Consider the following 19,858-nt stretch of genomic DNA (forward strand, 5'->3'; position numbering starts at 1 on the left):
ACAGCTCCTGCATTCTGCCCATAGATCCACAGTCCTGGGTCCCCTCGGCCCACCAGACGTCCTGGGTTGCGATGCTGCACGGGGCCCCATGCACAACAGAAAATGAGGACGGCGTGGCTGCTGGGCTCCACCCTGCTCGGAATCCAAGATGGCTGGGGGGGGCTGCCTAGGACGGCCATTTTGGGGTGGGGCCCAAGGTGGGCGGTGGGACCTGTGACTCTGTTTACCCCTGATGGCCATCTTGGAAAAGGGCAGCGCTGTGCCGCTGCCATCCTGACATTGCTCCCCCAGGGCCATGCTGGGGGATTTTTAACCTGGTTTTGGGGCCAATTCTCACCCAATAAAATGAAATAATGTAAAAAAACCTTAAGCATGTCGTTTGTTCCATTTCCAGTGAGGGATTTGGGGGTGGGGTTTAGGGTTGAGGGTGGGGCTGAAAGTGTGGGCGGGGCCACTGCCAATTCCAGCCCCCTCCCAAGCTCTCCCCAATGTGCCTTCCCAGAGGGGTGTGCCCCAATCAGTCCCCACCCCCTTTCCAAGCACCCTCCCAGCTGGGCTCCTCCCCCTTGACCCACACTTCCACCCCCATTGGTGGGCTCCCTGCAGGGGGTGTGGCCTACAGACCTACAACTCCTTCCCCTCCCCTGCTGAGCCATGTACCCGACAGTATGACAGGGGCAGACAAAGCTCAGGAAAGACCAACGGAGCCAGGCATGGCCCGAGAGAGCTTGAGAAAGTCCGACAGGTCTCGACACCGCCTGACAAAGCCCGACAGGGCCCGAGAGAGTGTGACGGATCCTCATAGAGCCTGACAAAGCTTGACAGAGCCCAACAGGACCCGTTAGAGCCTGACAAATCTTGTCAGTTCCTGATAGTGCCTCAATGTGTATGACAGAGTCCTGGGGGCCTCAACAGAGCCTGAGAAATCTTGACAGGCTCAGCAGAGCCCAACAGGTCTCGACAGAGCCCTACAGAGCCCATCGAAGCCTGATAGAGCCTGACAGACCCCAAGAGGTCTCGACAGAGCCCTACAGAGCCCATCGAAGCCTGATAGAGCCTGACAGACCCCAAGAGGTCTCGACAGAGCCCTACAGAGCCCATCGAAGCCTGATAGAGCCTGACAGGCCCCAAGAGGTCTGAACAGAGCCCTACAGAGCCCATCGAAGCCTGATAGAGCCTGACAGACCCCAAGAGGTCTGAACAGAGCCCTACAGAGCCCATTGAAGCCTGATAGAGCCTGACAGACCCCAAGAGGTCTCAACAGAGCCCTACAGAGCCCATCGAAGCCTGATAGGGCCTGACAGGCCCCAAGAGGTCTGAACAGAGCGCTACAGAGCCCATCGAAGCCTGATAGAGCCTGACAGGCCCCAAGAGGTCTCGTCAGAGCCCTACAGAGCTCATCGAAGCCTGATAGGGTCTGACAGACCCCAAGAGGTCTCGACAGAGCCCTACAGAGCCCATCGAAGCCTGATAGAGCCTGACAGACCCCTAGAGGTCTCGACAGAGCCCTACAGAGCCCATCGAAGCCTGATAGAGCCTGACAGGCCCCAAGAGATGTCGACAGAGCCCTACAGAGCCCATCGAGGCCTGATAGAGCCTGACAGGCCCCAAGAGGTCTTGACAGGGCTTCACAAAAACCAACAGTGTCTGACAGAGCCCGACAGGAGTGCAGGTGCTGTCATTTCCAGTGAGGATCCAGGTGATTTGATAAGGGTGGTGGGCGGGGCCTGGGGTGATTGATCCCTCCCCTTTCCAGGGGATTGTGGGAAGGGGTGGGCGGGGCTCAGGGTATTTGAGCCCCAGTCCCCGGGTAGGGAGCTCATTCAGCTCCAGGACAGCTTCAGTGCCGGTTCTCTGCTGCTCCTTCAGCAGTTGGCAGCTTTTGAGCTGTTTAAGCTACGTGGGCAGACGTCTTAGCAGAAGTGGAGGTGTCTGTTTGAGGTAAGAGCTTTGGGCTCAGCAAAGGTTCAGTAGCAGCTGTAGTAGAGAGGTTGTTTGTCATTATGTTTCATTTGTTGATTCAGTTCCAGGTGCTTTGCACTTTCCAGTAATTCCTGATCATGATGAAGATGGAGCATTGGTTATTGTGTCTCCTTTTCTATCTGCTCCCTAGAAAACCTAAGTTGACATCCATACTGAGTCTCACTGTAGATGCAATAGCAGTAATAAAGTGTAGGTGCTGTCACTTCAAGTGAGATTCCAGGTAATTTGATAAGGGTGGTGGGTGGGGCCTGGGGTGATTGATCCCTCCCCTTTCCAGGGGATTGTGGGAAGGGGTGGGTGGGGCTCAGGGTATTTGAGCCCCAGTCCCCGGGTAGGGAGCTCATTCAGCTCCAGGACAGCTTCAGTGCCGGTTCTCTGCTGCTCCTTCAGCAGTCGGCAGCTTTTGAGCTGTTTAAGCTACGTGGGCAGACGTCTTAGGAGAAGCAGAGGTGTCTGTTTGAGGTAAGAGCTTTGGGCTCAGCAAAGGTTCAGTAGCAGCTGTAGTAGAAAGGTTGTTTGTCATTATGTTTCATTTGCTTATTCAGTTCCAGATGCTTTGCATTTTCCAGGAATTCCTGACCACGATGAAGATGGAGTGTTGTTTTTTGGTTTGTATTGCTGTATTAATAGCTATTAATATAATCTCCTCTCCTAGAAGAGTGTTTTGTTTCCAGGACCTTTGCGTCGTGCAGCGGCCCCCGGTAGATCATTCAAACGTACCTCCCGGAGCTCAGCCAAGGCAAGCAATGACTCGTAGGCTACTACCCATAAATATTATTCGGGTGCCTAATCGCACACATGTCCTTGCTTTCCTTATTGTAGGTGATGATGGAGAAAGTGACAACTGCAGGAAGATCCCCGTTAGCCCACGTCGCGTTTTCCTCTGTTGAAGATGGATTTGATCCCTTGGCCCTCTGAAAGTTAAGTGGAGGCAGGAGGGCTGGGAAGGGGCTGGGAACTGCAGGGAGGTTTTAAAGGTCTCAGGCAGAAAAGGGCAGTCCAGGAGCAGTCCCCTTTAGGCAGATAAATGGGGTCATGGAACTTTACAGTGCGATGCCAGCGTGTGCCGGGCAGGGCAGCTCCAGCCCGCGTCTCTTGTCGTGTAGTTCGGGAAGCGCGCCTCGCACCTGTCAGACGATCCTTGGGTATCATTGTGCTCCAGGGGCACGAAAGGAATTTCAAGCCCCATCCCGGGGTCTGGAAAGCCGGTGCCGATCGGGGTAGCGCCATTCGGCTGCTGCTTTTCTTGTATCAGCAGCCGAAAGGGTGCACAGTTCTTGCGTCTTGAATGTTTTTGGTCAGTTGTGTTTTATAGTGTAGTTCTGGGCTGCAACAGCAGCTCTGCTCTCTACCCATCCAGTCTAAGGGACTGGCCCTTCTTCCCAGCATCTTGAAGGTTTTAAGTCTTGCAGCAGCTTCTCTGTGCGTTTGCGCCAGAGCTGCTGTCTCATAAGAGGCTGTGACGTTCGGCTCCTTTTTTTTTTTCTGGGGTTTCAGTAGAGGCTCCTTGCCTCACCGCTGCCTCCCTGCAGGTTATTTTGATTGTTGCCATCTCTGGTTTGGAGTCATTTTTGTTGCGCCGCCGTCTCTGTGTGTTTGCGCCGCCGTCTCTGTGTGTTTGCGCCGCCGTCTCTGTGTGTTTGCGCCGCCGTCTCTGTGTGTTTGCGCCGCCGTCTCTGTGTGTTTGCGCCGCCGTCTCTGTGTGTTTGCGCCGCCGTCTCTGTGTGTTTGCGCCGCCGTCTCTGTGTGTTTGCGCCGCCGTCTCTGTGTGTTTGCGCCGCCGTCTCTGTGTGTTTGCGCCGCCGTCTCTGTGTGTTTGCGCCGCCGTCTCTGTGTGTTTGCGCCGCCGTCTCTGTGTGTTTGCGCCGCCGTCTCTGTGTGTTTGCGCCGCCGTCTCTGTGTGTTTGCGCCGCCGTCTCTGTGTGTTTGCGCCGCCGTCTCTGTGTGTTTGCGCCGCCGTCTCTGTGTGTTTGCGCCGCCGTCTCTGTGTGTTTGCGCCGCCGTCTCTGTGTGTTTGCGCCGCCGTCTCTGTGTGTTTGCGCCGCCGTCTCTGTGTGTTTGCGCCGCCGTCTCTGTGTGTTTGCGCCGCCGTCTCTGTGTGTTTGCGCCGCCGTCTCTGTGTGTTTGCGCCGCCGTCTCTGTGTGTTTGCGCCGCCGTCTCTGTGTGTTTGCGCCGCCGTCTCTGTGTGTTTGCGCCGCCGTCTCTGTGTGTTTGCGCCGCCGTCTCTGTGTGTTTGCGCCGCCGTCTCTGTGTGTTTGCGCCGCCGTCTCTGTGTGTTTGCGCCGCCGTCTCTGTGTGTTTGCGCCGCCGTCTCTGTGTGTTTGCGCCGCCGTCTCTGTGTGTTTGCGCCGCCGTCTCTGTGTGTTTGCGCCGCCGTCTCTGTGTGTTTGCGCCGCCGTCTCTGTGTGTTTGCGCCGCCGTCTCTGTGTGTTTGCGCCGCCGTCTCTGTGTGTTTGCGCCGCCGTCTCTGTGTGTTTGCGCCGCCGTCTCTGTGTGTTTGCGCCGCCGTCTCTGTGTGTTTGCGCCGCCGTCTCTGTGTGTTTGCGCCGCCGTCTCTGTGTGTTTGCGCCGCCGTCTCTGTGTGTTTGCGCCGCCGTCTCTGTGTGTTTGCGCCGCCGTCTCTGTGTGTTTGCGCCGCCGTCTCTGTGTGTTTGCGCCGCCGTCTCTGTGTGTTTGCGCCGCCGTCTCTGTGTGTTTGCGCCGCCGTCTCTGTGTGTTTGCGCCGCCGTCTCTGTGTGTTTGCGCCGCCGTCTCTGTGTGTTTGCGCCGCCGTCTCTGTGTGCTTGCGCCGCCGTCTCTGTGTGCTTGCGCCGCCGTCTCTGTGTGCTTGCGCCGCCGTCTCTGTGTGCTTGCGCCGCCGTCTCTGTGTGCTTGCGCCGCCGTCTCTGTGTGCTTGCGCCGCCGTCTCTGTGTGCTTGCGCCGCCGTCTCTGTGTGCTTGCGCCGCCGTCTCTGTGTGCTTGCGCCGCCGTCTCATAAGGGGCTGTGATGTTGGGCCCTTATTTTTTTCTGGGGTTGCAGTAGAGGCTCCTCGCCTCACTGCTGCCTCCCTGCAGGTTCTTTTGATCATTGCCGTATCTGGTTTGGAGTAATTTTTGTCGTGGAGCATTTTTGGTGCTGTTGCTGTTGTGTCGTCTACAACATTGTGTGGAGCATCTGTCTGTGCACGTGCACATTTGGCTGGAGCTGCTCTGCCCGGAGGTGTAGAGTCAGGAGCGGGAGTTCTAGGAGTCCACAATTAATCTGTGGACATGTTAACCTGCGTAGGCAGAGGTTGTGCAGTCATCTGGGATGGAGTAGCCGTGGGCAGGGGAGCGGACAGTCCCTTCCCCAGTGTTTTCTGGGACTCAATTAGAGCTTTTGGTGGGATTCCTAAATAGAAAGCTGACTTGTGGGATGGTCAAGCTGTTGATGAGCTGCTGGGTAACTTGTTGAATAACTTGATTTCAGATGCAGAGGAATGACTTGGCACGGAAGAGCGACGGAGGAGGCGAGGCGTGCGCCGTAAGCAGGTGGGTCGGTGCGTGGCGCCAGAGGGAAGCTGTGCCGTGTGGCTCTCGCTGAGCTCGGTCATTTCTCTGTTTCCTAGGTGTTCCTGTAGACATTGAAGAGGAACCCAGCAATGCAGGAAGATCCCCGTTAGCGCACGTGGCGTTTTCTCTGTTGAAGATGGATTCGGTCTCTTGGCCCTCTGAAAGCTAAGTGGAGGCACGGGGGCTGGCAAGGGGCTGGGAATCGCAGGGACGGGGGTAAAGTTTTGGTAAGGGAAAGGGCCATCCAGGAATAGTCCCCTTTGGGCGGGCAAAGGGCCCGGGGAACTTTAGAGTGCGTCACCAGCGTGTGCCGGGCAGGGCAGCTCCAGCCTGTGTCTGCGTTGTGTAGTTCGGGAAGCCTGCCTTGCGCCTGTCAGGTGATCCCAGGGTCTCCTTGTGCTCAAGGGGCACAATGTGCATCTCAGGTGCCATCCCGGGATCTGGAATGCCAGTGCCAATTGGCCTGGTGCCAATTGGGTCCTGGATTCTTGTATCATCACCCGAAAGCGTGGATGGTGTTTACATTTTGGATGTTTCCGGTCAGTTGTAATTTATGGTGTCATTCTGGGCTGCATCATCAGCAGCTCTGCTCTCTACCCATCCAGTCTAAGGGACTGGCCCTTCAAGATGCTGGGAAGAAGTTCTTAGTCGCGCCGCCGTCTCTGTGTGTTTGCGCCTGCGCCGCCGTCTCTGTGTGTTTGCGCCTGCGCCGCCGTCTCATAAGGGGCCGTGATGTTTGGCACTTTTTTTCTGGGGTTGCAGTAGAGGCTCCTCGCCTCACCGCTGCCTCCCCGCAGGTTCTTTTGATCCATGCAGTCTCTGGTTTGGAATCGATCTTGTTATAGAGTGGTTTTGGTGCTGTTGGTGTGTTGTCTATAATGTTTTGAGGTGCGTCTGTCTGTGCACGTGCACATTTGGCTGGAGCTGCTCTGCCCGGAGGTGTGGAGTCAGGGGCGGGTGGACAGAGCTCTAGGGGTGCATGGTTAATCTGTGGACATGTTAACCTGTGTAGGCAGAGGTTGTGCAGTCATCTGAGTTGGAGTAGGTGTGGGCAGAGGAGCAGATTGTCCCTTCCCCAGTGTTTTAGAGACTCAATTAGAGCTTCTGGTGGGATTCCTGTATAGAAAGCAGACGTGTGGGATGGGCAAGCTGTTGATGAGCTGCTGGGTGACTTGTTGAATAACTGGATTTCAGATGCAGAGGGACAACTTGGCACGGAAGAGCGACGGAGGAGACGAGCTGCGCGCCGTGAGCAGGTGGGTTGTTGCGTGGCGCCAGAGTGAAGCTGTGCCATGTGGCTCGTGCTGAGGTTGGTCATTTCTCTGTTTCCTAGGTGTTCCTGTAGACATTGAAGAGGAACCCAGCAATGGAGGAAGATCCCCGTTAGCGCACATGGCATTTTCCTCTGTTGAAGATGCATTTGGTCCCTTGGCCCTCTGAAAGCTAAGTGGAGGCACGGGGGCTGGGAAGGGGCTGGGAATTGCAGGGACGGGGGTAAAGTTCTGGTAAGGGAAAGGGCCATCCAGGAGCAGTCCCCTTTGGACGGGTAAAGGGCGCAGGGACCTTTACAGTGCGACACCAGCGTGTGCCGGGCAGGGCAGCTCCAGCCTGTGTCTGCGTTGTGTAGTTCGGGAAGCCTGCCTTGCGCCTGTCAGGTGATCCCAGGGTCTCCTTGTGCTCAAGGGCCACAATGTGCATCTCGGGTGCCATCTCAGGATCTGGAATGCCAGTGCCAATCGGCTTGGTGCCAGTTGGGTCCTGGATTCTTGTATCATCAGCAGAATGTGTGGATGGTGTTTGCATTTTGGATGTTTCCGGTCAGTTGTAATTTATGGTGTCGTTCCGGGCTGCATCATCAGCAGCTCTGCTCTCTACCCATCCAGTCTAAGGGACTGGCCCTTCAAGATGCTGGGAAGAAGTTCTTAGTCGCGCCGCCGTCTCTGTGTGTTTGCGCCCGCGCCGCCGTCTCTGTGTGTTTGCGCCCGCGCCGCCGTCTCTGTGTGTTTGCGCCCGCGCCGCCGTCTCTGTGTGTTTGCGCCCGCGCCGCCGTCTCTGTGTGTTTGCGCCCGCGCCGCCGTCTCTGTGTGTTTGCGCCCGCGCCGCCGTCTCTGTGTGTTTGCGCCCGCGCCGCCGTCTCTGTGTGTTTGCGCCCGCGCCGCCGTCTCTGTGTGTTTGCGCCCGCGCCGCCGTCTCTGTGTGTTTGCGCCCGCGCCGCCGTCTCATAAGGGGCTGTGATTGGCCCTTATTTATTTCTGGGGTTGCAGTAGAGGCTCCTCGCCTCACTGCTGCCTCCCTGCAGGTTCTTTTGATCGATGCAGTCTCTGGTTCGGAGTCTTTCTTGTTAGAGCGTTTTTGGTGCTGTTGATGTATTGTCTATAATTTTCTGAGGTGAGCCTGTCTGTGCACGTGCACATTTGGCTGGAGCTGCTCTGCCCGGAGGCGTGGAGTCAGGGGCGGGTGGATGGCACTCTAGGGGTGTACAGTTAATCTGTTAACATGTTAACCTGCGTAGACAACGGCTGTGCAGTCATCTGGGATTGGGTAGCTGTGGGCAGGGGAGCAGACTGTCCCTTCCCCAGTGTTATAGAGACTCAGTTAAAGCTTCTGGTGGGATTCTTAAACAGAAAGCAGACGTGTGGGATGGGCAAGCTATTGATGAGCATCTGGGTGACTTGTTCAATAACTCGATTTCAGATGCAGAGGGCTAACCTGGCACGAAAGAGCGACGGAGGAGGCGAGCTGTGCGCCGTAAGCAGGTGGGTTGTTGCGTGGTGTCAGTGGGAAGATGTGCTGCGTGCCTTTATACTGTGTGCTCTGATTAGTGAGCGTGTGTTTTCTCGTGTTGCTGTAGATGTTGACGAGGAACCCGGCGATGCTGGAATATCCCTGTCAGCGCACGTGGCGTTTTCCTCTGTTGAAGATGGATTCGGTCTCTTGGCCCTCTCAAAGCTAAGTGGAGGCTGGGGGTCTGGGAAGGGGCTGGGAACTGCAGGGAGGCGGTCAAGTTCTGTTCGGGGCAAGGGCCATCAAGGAACAGTCCCCTTTGGGAGGATGAAGGGTCCAGGAAACTTCACAGTGCGATGCCAGCGTGTGCCGGGCAGGGCTGCTCCAGCCAGCGTCGGCGTTGCGGTGTAGCTCGGGAAGCCTGCCTTGCACCTGTCGGATGGTCCCGGCATCTCGTTGCATTCGAGGGACACGAAAGGCATCTCTGGCGCCGTCCCCAGATCTGGAACAGCGGTGCCGATTGGCGTAGCGTCAAATGGGTGCCGGTTTTCTCTTATCAGCAGTTGAAAGCGTGGCAGGTCTTGGCATTTTGGATGTTTCCAGTCAGTTGTATTTTATGGTGTCGTTGAGGGCTGCGTCAGCAGCTCTGCTCTCTCCCCATCCAGTCTCAGAGACTGGCCCTTCTTCCCAGCATCTTGAAGTTTTTTAGCCGCGCCGCCGTCTCTGTGTGCTTGCGCCTGCGCCGCCGTCTCTGTGTGCTTGCGCCTGCGCCGCCGTCTCTGTGTGCTTGCGCCTGCGCCGCCGTCTCTGTGTGCTTGCGCCTGCGCCGCCGTCTCTGTGTGCTTGCGCCTGCGCCGCCGTCTCTGTGTGCTTGCGCCTGCGCCGCCGTCTCTGTGTGCTTGCGCCTGCGCCGCCGTCTCTGTGTGCTTGCGCCTGCGCCGCCGTCTCTGTGTGCTTGCGCCTGCGCCGCCGTCTCTGTGTGCTTGCGCCTGCGCCGCCGTCTCTGTGTGCTTGCGCCTGCGCCGCCGTCTCTGTGTGCTTGCGCCTGCGCCGCCGTCTCTGTGTGCTTGCGCCTGCGCCGCCGTCTCTGTGTGCTTGCGCCTGCGCCGCCGTCTCTGTGTGCTTGCGCCTGCGCCGCCGTCTCTGTGTGCTTGCGCCTGCGCCGCCGTCTCATAAGGGGCTGTGATGTTGGGCCCTTATTTTTTTCTGGGGTTGCAGTAGAGGCTCCTCGCCTCACTGCTGCCTCCCTGCAGGTTCTTTTGATCATTGCCGTATCTGGTTTGGAGTAATTTTTGTCGTGGAGCATTTTTGGTGCTGTTGCTGTTGTGTCGTCTACAACATTGTGTGGAGCATCTGTCTGTGCACGTGCACATTTGGCTGGAGCTGCTCTGCCCGGAGGTGTAGAGTCAGGAGCGGGAGTTCTAGGAGTCCACAATTAATCTGTGGACATGTTAACCTGCGTAGGCAGAGGTTGTGCAGTCATCTGGGATGGAGTAGCCGTGGGCAGGGGAGCGGACAGTCCCTTCCCCAGTGTTTTCTGGGACTCAATTAGAGCTTTTGGTGGGATTCCTAAATAGAAAGCTGACTTGTGGGATGGTCAAGCTGTTGATGAGCTGCTGGGTAACTTGTTGAATAACTTGATTTCAGATGCAGAGGAATGACTTGGCACGGAAGAGCGACGGAGGAGGCGAGCTGTGCGCCGTAAGCAGGTGGGTCGGTGCGTGGCGCCAGAGGGAAGCTGTGCCGTGTGGCTCTCGCTGAGCTCGGTCATTTCTCTGTTTCCTAGGTGTTCCTGTAGACATTGAAGAGGAACCCAGCAATGCAGGAAGATCCCCGTTAGCGCACGTGGCGTTTTCTCTGTTGAAGATGGATTCGGTCTCTTGGCCCTCTGAAAGCTAAGTGGAGGCACGGGGGCTGGCAAGGGGCTGGGAATCGCAGGGACGGGGGTAAAGTTTTGGTAAGGGAAAGGGCCATCCAGGAATAGTCCCCTTTGGGCGGGCAAAGGGCCCGGGGAACTTTAGAGTGCGTCACCAGCGTGTGCCGGGCAGGGCAGCTCCAGCCTGTGTCTGCGTTGTGTAGTTCGGGAAGCCTGCCTTGCGCCTGTCAGGTGATCCCAGGGTCTCCTTGTGCTCAAGGGGCACAATGTGCATCTCAGGTGCCATCCCGGGATCTGGAATGCCAGTGCCAATTGGCCTGGTGCCAATTGGGTCCTGGATTCTTGTATCATCACCCGAAAGCGTGGATGGTGTTTACATTTTGGATGTTTCCGGTCAGTTGTAATTTATGGTGTCATTCTGGGCTGCATCATCAGCAGCTCTGCTCTCTACCCATCCAGTCTAAGGGACTGGCCCTTCAAGATGCTGGGAAGAAGTTCTTAGTCGCGCCGCCGTCTCTGTGTGTTTGCGCCTGCGCCGCCGTCTCTGTGTGTTTGCGCCTGCGCCGCCGTCTCATAAGGGGCCGTGATGTTTGGCACTTTTTTTCTGGGGTTGCAGTAGAGGCTCCTCGCCTCACCGCTGCCTCCCCGCAGGTTCTTTTGATCCATGCAGTCTCTGGTTTGGAATCGATCTTGTTATAGAGTGGTTTTGGTGCTATTGGTGTGTTGTCTATAATGTTTTGAGGTGCGTCTGTCTGTGCACGTGCACATTTGGCTGGAGCTGCTCTGCCCGGAGGTGTGGAGTCAGGGGCGGGTGGACAGAGCTCTAGGGTTGCATGGTTAATCTGTGGACATGTTAACCTGTGTAGGCAGAGGTTGTGCAGTCATCTGAGTTGGAGTAGGTGTGGGCAGAGGAGCAGATTGTCCCTTCCCCAGTGTTTTAGAGACTCAATTAGAGCTTCTGGTGGGATTCCTGTATAGAAAGCAGACGTGTGGGATGGGCAAGCTGTTGATGAGCTGCTGGGTGACTTGTTGAATAACTGGATTTCAGATGCAGAGGGACAACTTGGCACGGAAGAGCGACGGAGGAGACGAGCTGCGCGCCGTGAGCAGGTGGGTTGTTGCGTGGCGCCAGAGTGAAGCTGTGCCATGTGGCTCGTGCTGAGGTTGGTCGTTTCTCTGTTTCCTAGGTGTTCCTGTAGACATTGAAGAGGAACCCAGCAATGGAGGAAGATCCCCGTTAGCGCACATGGCATTTTCCTCTGTTGAAGATGCATTTGGTCCCTTGGCCCTCTGAAAGCTAAGTGGAGGCACGGGGGCTGGGAAGGGGCTGGGAATCGCAGGGACGGGGGTAAAGTTCTGGTAAGGGAAAGGGCCGTCCAGGAGCAGTCCCCTTTGGACGGGTAAAGGGCCCAGGGACCTTTACAGTGCGACACCAGCGTGTGCCGGGCAGGGCAGCTCCAGCCTGTGTCTGCGTTGTGTCATTCGGGAAGCCTGCCTTGCGCCTGTCAGATGATCCCAGGGTCTCCTTGTGCTCAAGGGGCACAATGTGCATCTCGGGTGCCATCTCAGGATCTGGAATGCCAGTGCCAATCGGCTTGGTGCCAGTTGGGTCCTGGATTCTTGTATCATCAGCAGAATGTGTGGATGGTGTTTGCATTTTGGATGTTTCCGGTCAGTTGTAATTTATGGTGTCGTTCCGGGCTGCATCAGCAGCAGCTCTGCTCTCTACCCATCCAGTCTAAGGGACTGGCCCTTCAAGATGCTGGGAAGAAGTTCTTAGTCGCGCCGCCGTCTCTGTGTGTTTGCGCCCGCGCCGCCGTCTCTGTGTGTTTGCGCCCGCGCCGCCGTCTCTGTGTGTTTGCGCCCGCGCCGCCGTCTCTGTGTGTTTGCGCCCGCGCCGCCGTCTCATAAGGGGCTGTGATTGGCCCTTATTTATTTCTGGGGTTGCAGTAGAGGCTCCTCGCCTCACTGCTGCCTCCCTGCAGGTTCTTTTGATCGATGCAGTCTCTGGTTCGGAGTCTTTCTTGTTAGAGCGTTTTTGGTGCTGTTGATGTATTGTCTATAATTTTCTGAGGTGAGCCTGTCTGTGCACGTGCACATTTGGCTGGAGCTGCTCTGCCCGGAGGCGTGGAGTCAGGGGCGGGTGGATGGCACTCTAGGGGTGTACAGTTAATCTGTTAACATGTTAACCTGCGTAGGCAACGACTGTGCAGTCATCTGGGATTGGGTAGCTGTGGGCAGGGGAGCAGACTGTCCCTTCCCCAGTGTTATAGAGACTCAGTTAAAGCTTCTGGTGGGATTCTTAAACAGAAAGCAGACGTGTGGGATGGGCAAGCTATTGATGAGCATCTGGGTGACTTGTTCAATAACTCGATTTCAGATGCAGAGGGCTAACCTGGCACGAAAGAGCGACGGAGGAGGCGAGCTGTGCGCCGTAAGCAGGTGGGTTGTTGCGTGGTGTCAGTGGGAAGATGTGCTGCGTGCCTTTATACTGTGTGCTCTGATTAGTGAGCGTGTGTTTTCTCGTGTTGCTGTAGATGTTGACGAGGAACCCGGCGATGCTGGAATATCCCTGTCAGCGCACGTGACGTTTTCCTCTGTTGAAGTTGGATTCGGTCTCTTGGCCCTCTCAAAGCTAAGTGGAGGCTGGGGGTCTGGGAAGGGGCTGGGAACTGCAGGGAGGCGGTCAAGTTCTGTTCGGGGCAAGGGCCATCAAGGAACAGTCCCCTTTGGGAGGATGAAGGGTCCAGGAAACTTCACAGTGCGATGCCAGCGTGTGCCGGGCAGGGCTGCTCCAGCCAGCGTCGGCGTTGCGGTGTAGCTCGGGAAGCCTGCCTTACGCCTGTCGGATGGTCCCGGCATCTCGTTGCATTCGAGGGACACGAAAGGCATCTCTGGCGCCGTCACCAGATCTGGAACAGCGGTGCCGATTGGCGTAGCGTCAAATGGGTGCCGGTTTTCTCTTATCAGCAGTTGAAAGCGTGGCAGGTCTTGGCATTTTGGATGTTTCCAGTCAGTTGTATTTTATGGTGTCGTTGAGGGCTGCGTCAGCAGCTCTGCTCTCTCCCCATCCAGTCTCAGAGACTGGCCCTTCTTCCCAGCATCTTGAAGTTTTTTAGCCGCGCCGCCGTCTCCGTGTGTGTTTGCGCCTGCGCCGCCGTCTCCGTGTGTGTTTGCGCCTGCGCCGCCGTCTCCGTGTGTGTTTGCGCCTGCGCCGCCGTCTCCGTGTGTGTTTGCGCCTGCGCCGCCGTCTCCGTGTGTGTTTGCGCCTGCGCCGCCGTCTCCGTGTGTGTTTGCGCCTGCGCCGCCGTCTCCGTGTGTGTTTGCGCCTGCGCCGCCGTCTCCGTGTGTGTTTGCGCCTGCGCCGCCGTCTCATAAGGGGCCCTGACTTTCGGCTCCTTTGTTTTCTGGGGTCGCAGTGGAGGCTTCTTGCTACACTACTGCATCCTGCAGGTTATTTTGATTGCTGCGTGTCTGGTTTAGAGTCGTTCTCATCTTTGGGTGTTGTCGGTGCCGTTGCCATCGTGTGGTCTATAACATGCTGTGCAGCATCTGTCTGCGCCGGTGCGCATTTGGCTGGGAGCCGCTCTGCCCGGACACGTGGAGTCAGGGGCGGGCGGGTAGAGCTCCGGGAGTCCCCAGTTAATCTGCCAACGTGTTAAATCGCGTAGGCAGAGGTTGTGCAGTCACGTGGGATGGAGTAGCCGTGGGCAGGGGAGTCGATAATCCTTTCAGTGGTGGTTTGCAGTTGTTACTAAGAACATTGTTGACTAGTGTTTTCTGTGCTGTTTTTTCAGAGATGAAGCGTTTTAATGAAATCTTTATTTTCTTTCCTTTGCAGGTGATCGCATTGTCAATTTGGGTCACTTACCTATAAAGGCATTTTGCTAGGCTGTGTACCACTCAGTTGTAGCCTTTGTTGATGGTAACAAAAGCAGCTACAGACTGTGATCAGGGCCTGTGAGATAAGGCCCGCTTTACACTTTTGTGAAGAAATAGCCTCCTTTCAGCGAAAACACCACATTGAAGGCCGGAAGGAAGCTCCTACGGACCATAAACAAAATCTACAGCCGCGGGGAGCCAAGTCCGGTCCGAGGTCAGCGCAAAGGATCCACCGAGAAGCAAGAAGACCACAGACTCAGCTATCGCTATTGGCCCCAATCACAGCGTAGAGGGGTGGGTGAATAGTTTGTAAAGGTATAAATACCCAGGGATTTCTATGCTCGGCCGGCACTTTAGCAGAAGCAGCAGCTGCAGTCAGCCTTCCCGTCGTACCGTTCCGTTCGGTTAGCGATTTACACGGTTTTTGCCCGAGAGTTTGCCCCAATAGACCAAGGATTTAGACCCCAACCCACCCGTCCCCACGCCCCGAAGGGAGGTAAGGATGTCGAGGTGTAGAGCGATGCAATTCTGAAATTCAGGCCGGGCGATATAAGGAATGAGGTGTACACGTACAATCCTTTGGCGTTATGTAAATATAATATCTTAGGCGTTTCCCTTATCCCTCGTTAGTCCAGGAGCCAAACCGCGGATCCGGCGCGGGGCTAAGTTCAGATCCAGCCGCACCTAGCCTCCCCTCCGCGGAGGAGTTTAGAAAGCGAGGGGGTCCGTTCCGAACCTCGGGACTCCACGGCGAGGCCTCCCTCCAGCCTTCGGCATCTTCCGTCCACGTAGAAATCACTCTGAATCAAGTTCTAGCTAATTTTGATAGGCATATTTAGTCCACTGAGCAAGTAATAGCGTCCCTCGCCATCACTTTCCACGACGTCACAGTCGGGAAGCCATGGAAGAATAGGTCACCGTGGTCAGGAACTATCTGTGAAGGATGACAAGGGAATTAAGTGCAAACTCTTTTTCCTTCCTGACAATTAGCTTGAGATAGGTATTTAAAAGGGTCCGTGCGGTAGATGACGCGCAGCACGTTAGGATAGCGTGAAACCTCGAGTGAATGTAGCTTGGGGTTTTAGTTATTTGTCCTCAGAGGTTCAAAGTTGTGTTTCCTTTTCAGGTAAATTCCAAAGGTAAAGAATAAAAAAAGCCCCAGCTGGGGGGTTTTACCCTCCCCGCCCCCCCCCCCCCCCCCCCCCCGTCCAGGTTTTTTTTCCCCCGGTCCCGGCCGCTCCGTCAGGCGACGTTAATTCCCAACGTACTGACGGAGGTCCAGCCGGGACCGGGGTTTAGGCGGGCGGGGCGAGTTTAGAGGGCGCCGGGAACGGCGTTTCCGAGGGGCGACGCGGAGACGAGGCGAAGGCAGAGGGAGAGAATGGCACAGAACGGGTGCGGTGGTGTCGGTAGGCGAATGAGCGGTGCGTTAGAGTTGTGTGATGTGGTAACAATGTGGTTTGGGGTTGTAGTTATTTGTTCTGGCCGGTTAATGGTTTTTTCCCTTTCAGCTAAATTTAAAATTTTAAATAGAATAAAAAAAACCCCAGCCGGGGGATTTTTTTTTTTTCCCCCGGCTGGGTTTTTTTTTCCCCGGTCCCGGCCGCTCCGCGAGGCGACGTTCATCGCCAAGGTTCGGCCGCGGGCGCCCACGGGGCCGGGGTTTCGGCAGGCAGGGAGCGTTTAGAGGCTCCCGGGAACGGCGTTCCCGAGGGGCGACGCAGACGCAGGGCGAGGGCACGAGCCGGGGGAACGGCCGGCGGGTCAGCACGCGGCGGGTTTGTTATCCGAGCGAGCGGTGCGGTGTAGCTGTGCCATGTGGTACGATTGTGTTTTGGGGTTGTGGGTTTTTGTCCTTGCAGGTTCCTGTTTTATTCTTTTCAGCTAAATTTAAAATTTTAAATAGAATAAAAAAACCCCAGCCGGGGGATTTTTTTTTTTCCCCCGGCTGGGTTTTTTTTTTCCCCGGTCCCGGCCGCTCCGCGAGGCGACGTTCATCGCCAAGGTTCGGCCGCGGGCGCCCACGGGGCCGGGGTTTCGGCAGGCAGGGAGCGTTTAGAGGCTCCCGGGAACGGCGTTCCCGAGGGGCGAGGCAGAGGCAGGGCGAGGGCACGAGCCGTGGGAACGGGCGTCGGGCGAGCGCACGGTGGGTTTGTTATCCGAGCGAGTGGTGCGGTTTAGCTGTGCGATCTGGTATGATTGTGTTTTGGGGTTGTGGGTTTTTGTCGTTGCAGGTTACTGTTTTATTCTTTTCAGCTAAATTTAAAATTTAAAATAGAATAAAAAAACCCCAGCCGGGGGATTTTTTTTTTTTTCCCCCGGCTGGGTTTTTTTTTTCCCCGGTCCCGGCCGCTCCGCGAGGCGACGTTCATCGCCAAGGTTCGGCCGCGGGCGCCCACGGGGGCCGGGGTTTCGGCAGGCAGGGTCATTTTCGAGGCTCCCGGGAACGGCGTTCCCGAGGGGCGACGCAGACGCGGGCCGAGGGCAGGAGCCGGGGGAACGGCCGCCAGGCGAGCACGCGGTGGGTTTGGTATCTGAGCGAGCGGTGCGGTGCAGCTGTGTGATGCGGTACGATTGCGTTTTGTGGTTCTAGGTTTTATTTTGCAGGCTTTTTTAAATTACCTGAAAAGGAAAGAAAAGAAGATTAAAATAGATTACAAAAATCCCCTCCAGGGGATTCCCTCCCCGCGTGTCCATCCAGCACCCTCAGGAGCGTGTTTTATCCCAGGTGCACAGCGCTCGGCGCGGTCCAGTTAATTGCCAAGGTTCAGATTACGGTCAGTCCGGGATGGCGGTTTTAGAGGCAGGGTTATCGTCGAGGCTCCCAGGAACAGTCTTTCCAGCAACACTTTTTTGGGTTCGTGGCCACGGTCGGTTCTCATCAGGAGGCCCGTTTAGGGAAAGGTCCCAGGAAGGCGGTTTCAATCGGCCCAGGAGCAGCGTGGGTAAACGGCCGAGGACAGGGACAGGGTCGGTGTCGGGAGCACGATTATCCTTTGTAACGGGATGTGAGACATGCTGTGAGAAATGCTGCGAGAAAGATGAGTTGGAATTTCTGTGTCGTTTCATAATGGTAATACCTCAAATGTGTAATCAATGCGCGTGTTTGATGTTTGTGCCATTACTCGCAGTGAAATTATGTAAAAGAATGACAAATGCTGTAATGCCTCTGTACTCGAAGTGATGATGTTCTCTGTAGCCTTACGCAATGTGATACATTATGTCTAAAAGCTGTAATATGGAGGAGTTTTGCAGGTTATGGGAAGTGTGTTAATGCAACAGCGCAAAGAAAACCCGTTTGTAATCTGTTGGCTCAGATCAAATAGAGTTCATTATGATGTTGTAATATTTGGTTTGAAGAGGTCGGTCCTACCTAAGCGCCGTGACAAAGGTAATAAAGCAGACGTTCCTTTTTGTTGTCCCGTGTCCTTTTTTGGGTCGAGAGGAGGACGGCCGGACATTTGGCGCAAGTACCCGAGTTTGAGAGCGTGGGGATCGTGACGGTGAGCATGTGCCGGACTTTGTCTTTGTCTCTGTCAGTATGTGAGTGTTGGACTTTGTCTCTGTATGTGCATTGGACTTTGTCTCTGTATGTGCGTTGGACTTTGTCTGTGTGTGCGTTGGACTTTGTCTGTGTGTGTGTGTGCGTTGGACTTTGTCTGTGTGTGTGTGTGCGTTGGACTTTGTCTGTGTGTGTGTGCGCGCTGGACTTTGTCTCTGTGTGTGTGTGCGTTGGACTTTGTGTGTGTGTGTTGGACTATGTCTCTGTCTTGTGAGTGTGTGTGTGTGGGACTTTGTCTCTGTCTTGTGAGTGTGTGTGTGTGGGACTTTGTCTCTGTCTTGTGAGTGTGTGTGTGTTGGACTATGTCTCTGTCTTGTGAGTGTGTGTGTGTGTAGGACTTTGTCTCTGTCTTGTGAGTGTGTGTGTGTAGGACTATGTCTCTGTCTTGTGAGTGTGTGTGTGTAGGACTTTGTCTCTGTGTGTGTGTGTGTGTGTGTGTAGGACTTTGTCTCTGTCTTGTGTGTGTGTGTAGGACTTTGTCTCTGTCTTGTGTGTGTGTGTAGGACTTTGTCTCTGTGTGTGTGTGTGTAGGACTTTGTCTCTGTGTGTGTGTGTAGGACTTTGTCTCTGTGTGTGTGTGTGTAGGACTTCGTCTCTCTGTGTGTGTGTGTAGGACTTTGTCTCTGTGTGTGTGTGTAGGACTTTGTCTCTGTCTTGTGTGTGTGTGTAGGACTTTGTCTCTCTGTGTGTGTGTGTGCAGGACTTTGTCTCTGTGTGTGTGTGTGTGTGTAGGACTTCGTCTCTGTGTGTGTGTGTGTGTAGGACTTCGTCTCTCTGTGTGTGTGTGTGTAGGACTTCGTCTCTCTGTGTGTGTGTGTGTAGGACTTTGTCTCTCTGTGTGTGTGTGTGTAGGACTTTGTCTCTGTCTTGTGTGTGTGTGTAGGACTTTGTCTCTGTGTGTGTGTGTGTAGGACTTTGTCTCTGTGTGTGTGTGTAGGACTTTGTCTCTGTGTGTGTGTGTGTAGGACTTCGTCTCTCTGTGTGTGTGTGTAGGACTTTGTCTCTGTGTGTGTGTGTAGGACTTTGTCTCTGTCTTGTGTGTGTGTGTAGGACTTTGTCTCTCTGTGTGTGTGTGTGCAGGACTTTGTCTCTGTGTGTGTGTGTGTGTGTAGGACTTCGTCTCTGTGTGTGTGTGTGTGTAGGACTTCGTCTCTCTGTGTGTGTGTGTGTAGGACTTCGTCTCTCTGTGTGTGTGTGTGTAGGACTTTGTCTCTCTGTGTGTGTGTGTGTAGGACTTTGTCTCTCTGTGTGTGTGTAGGACTTTGTCTGTGTGTGCGTGTTGGACTTTGTCTGTGTGTGTGTTGGACTTTGTCTCTGTCTGTGTGTGTCTGTGTGTGTGTTGGACTTTGTCTCTCTGTCTTGTGTCTGTGTGCTGGACTTTGAGTGGAATGATAGTTTAGGTTGAATGTGTTTGAGCATGCTGTAATGATAGTGTTTGTTTTGGATAGCATGTAGAATTTTAGAGTTAGTTTCCAATACAAGGTATTGGATTTTAGAGGTGCAGCAGTAGGGCTTCTGATGCTCAAAGGGAGTCTTAAAAAAGAAATAAAAAAAAAAATCAATAAATCCAAGTACTCCCCTTTGAGCATCAGAAGCCCTACTGCTGCACCAGACTTATTATTTTTATTCTTTTTATACACCTACAAACACACATATACATACCCCACAGAAAACAATACACATTTGCATGACCAGGGGGACCACTCCCTAATTAAGCAAACACCAGCAGCACTTAATTAGGAACCACTCCCCCTGGTCATGCAAATCAAAAACAAATTATGCAAATAAGGTAATTAAATATGCAAATTAGGCAAAAAATGTTTTTCACACCTCCACAACAAATAACCACACACAAAAACACACACAGTAAAACAACTAAAACAAATCAACAAATGCACCACAAAGTCACACATATGCAAATTAGATAAACAACTAAATAAAGTAAACACAAGACAATAAAAAACATAAAACATACAACGACGTAACACAAACGAACACACAAAACATAAAATAAAAACAAACAAAGAAAACACATAAAAACACACCAAACAACAAAAAAAACTAACATATCAAAAAAACACACAAAACATAACAACAAATCAATACAACCAAGACAGTCATATAACACAACATACAAATTACTACACAAACAAAATCACAAACACAAACAAACACAAAACCAACAACACAAACTAAAGAACAAATCAAACAAAACCCACATTACAATATACAATAACCACAAAAATAAAACAACTAAAATAAAACACATATCAACACAAAACACCACAAAAAAACATA

The sequence above is a fragment of the Nesoenas mayeri genome, assembly GCF_963082525.1.
Source record: "Nesoenas mayeri genome assembly, contig: SCAFFOLD_134, whole genome shotgun sequence".
In the NCBI taxonomy this organism is placed as follows: Eukaryota; Metazoa; Chordata; class Aves; order Columbiformes; family Columbidae; genus Nesoenas; species Nesoenas mayeri.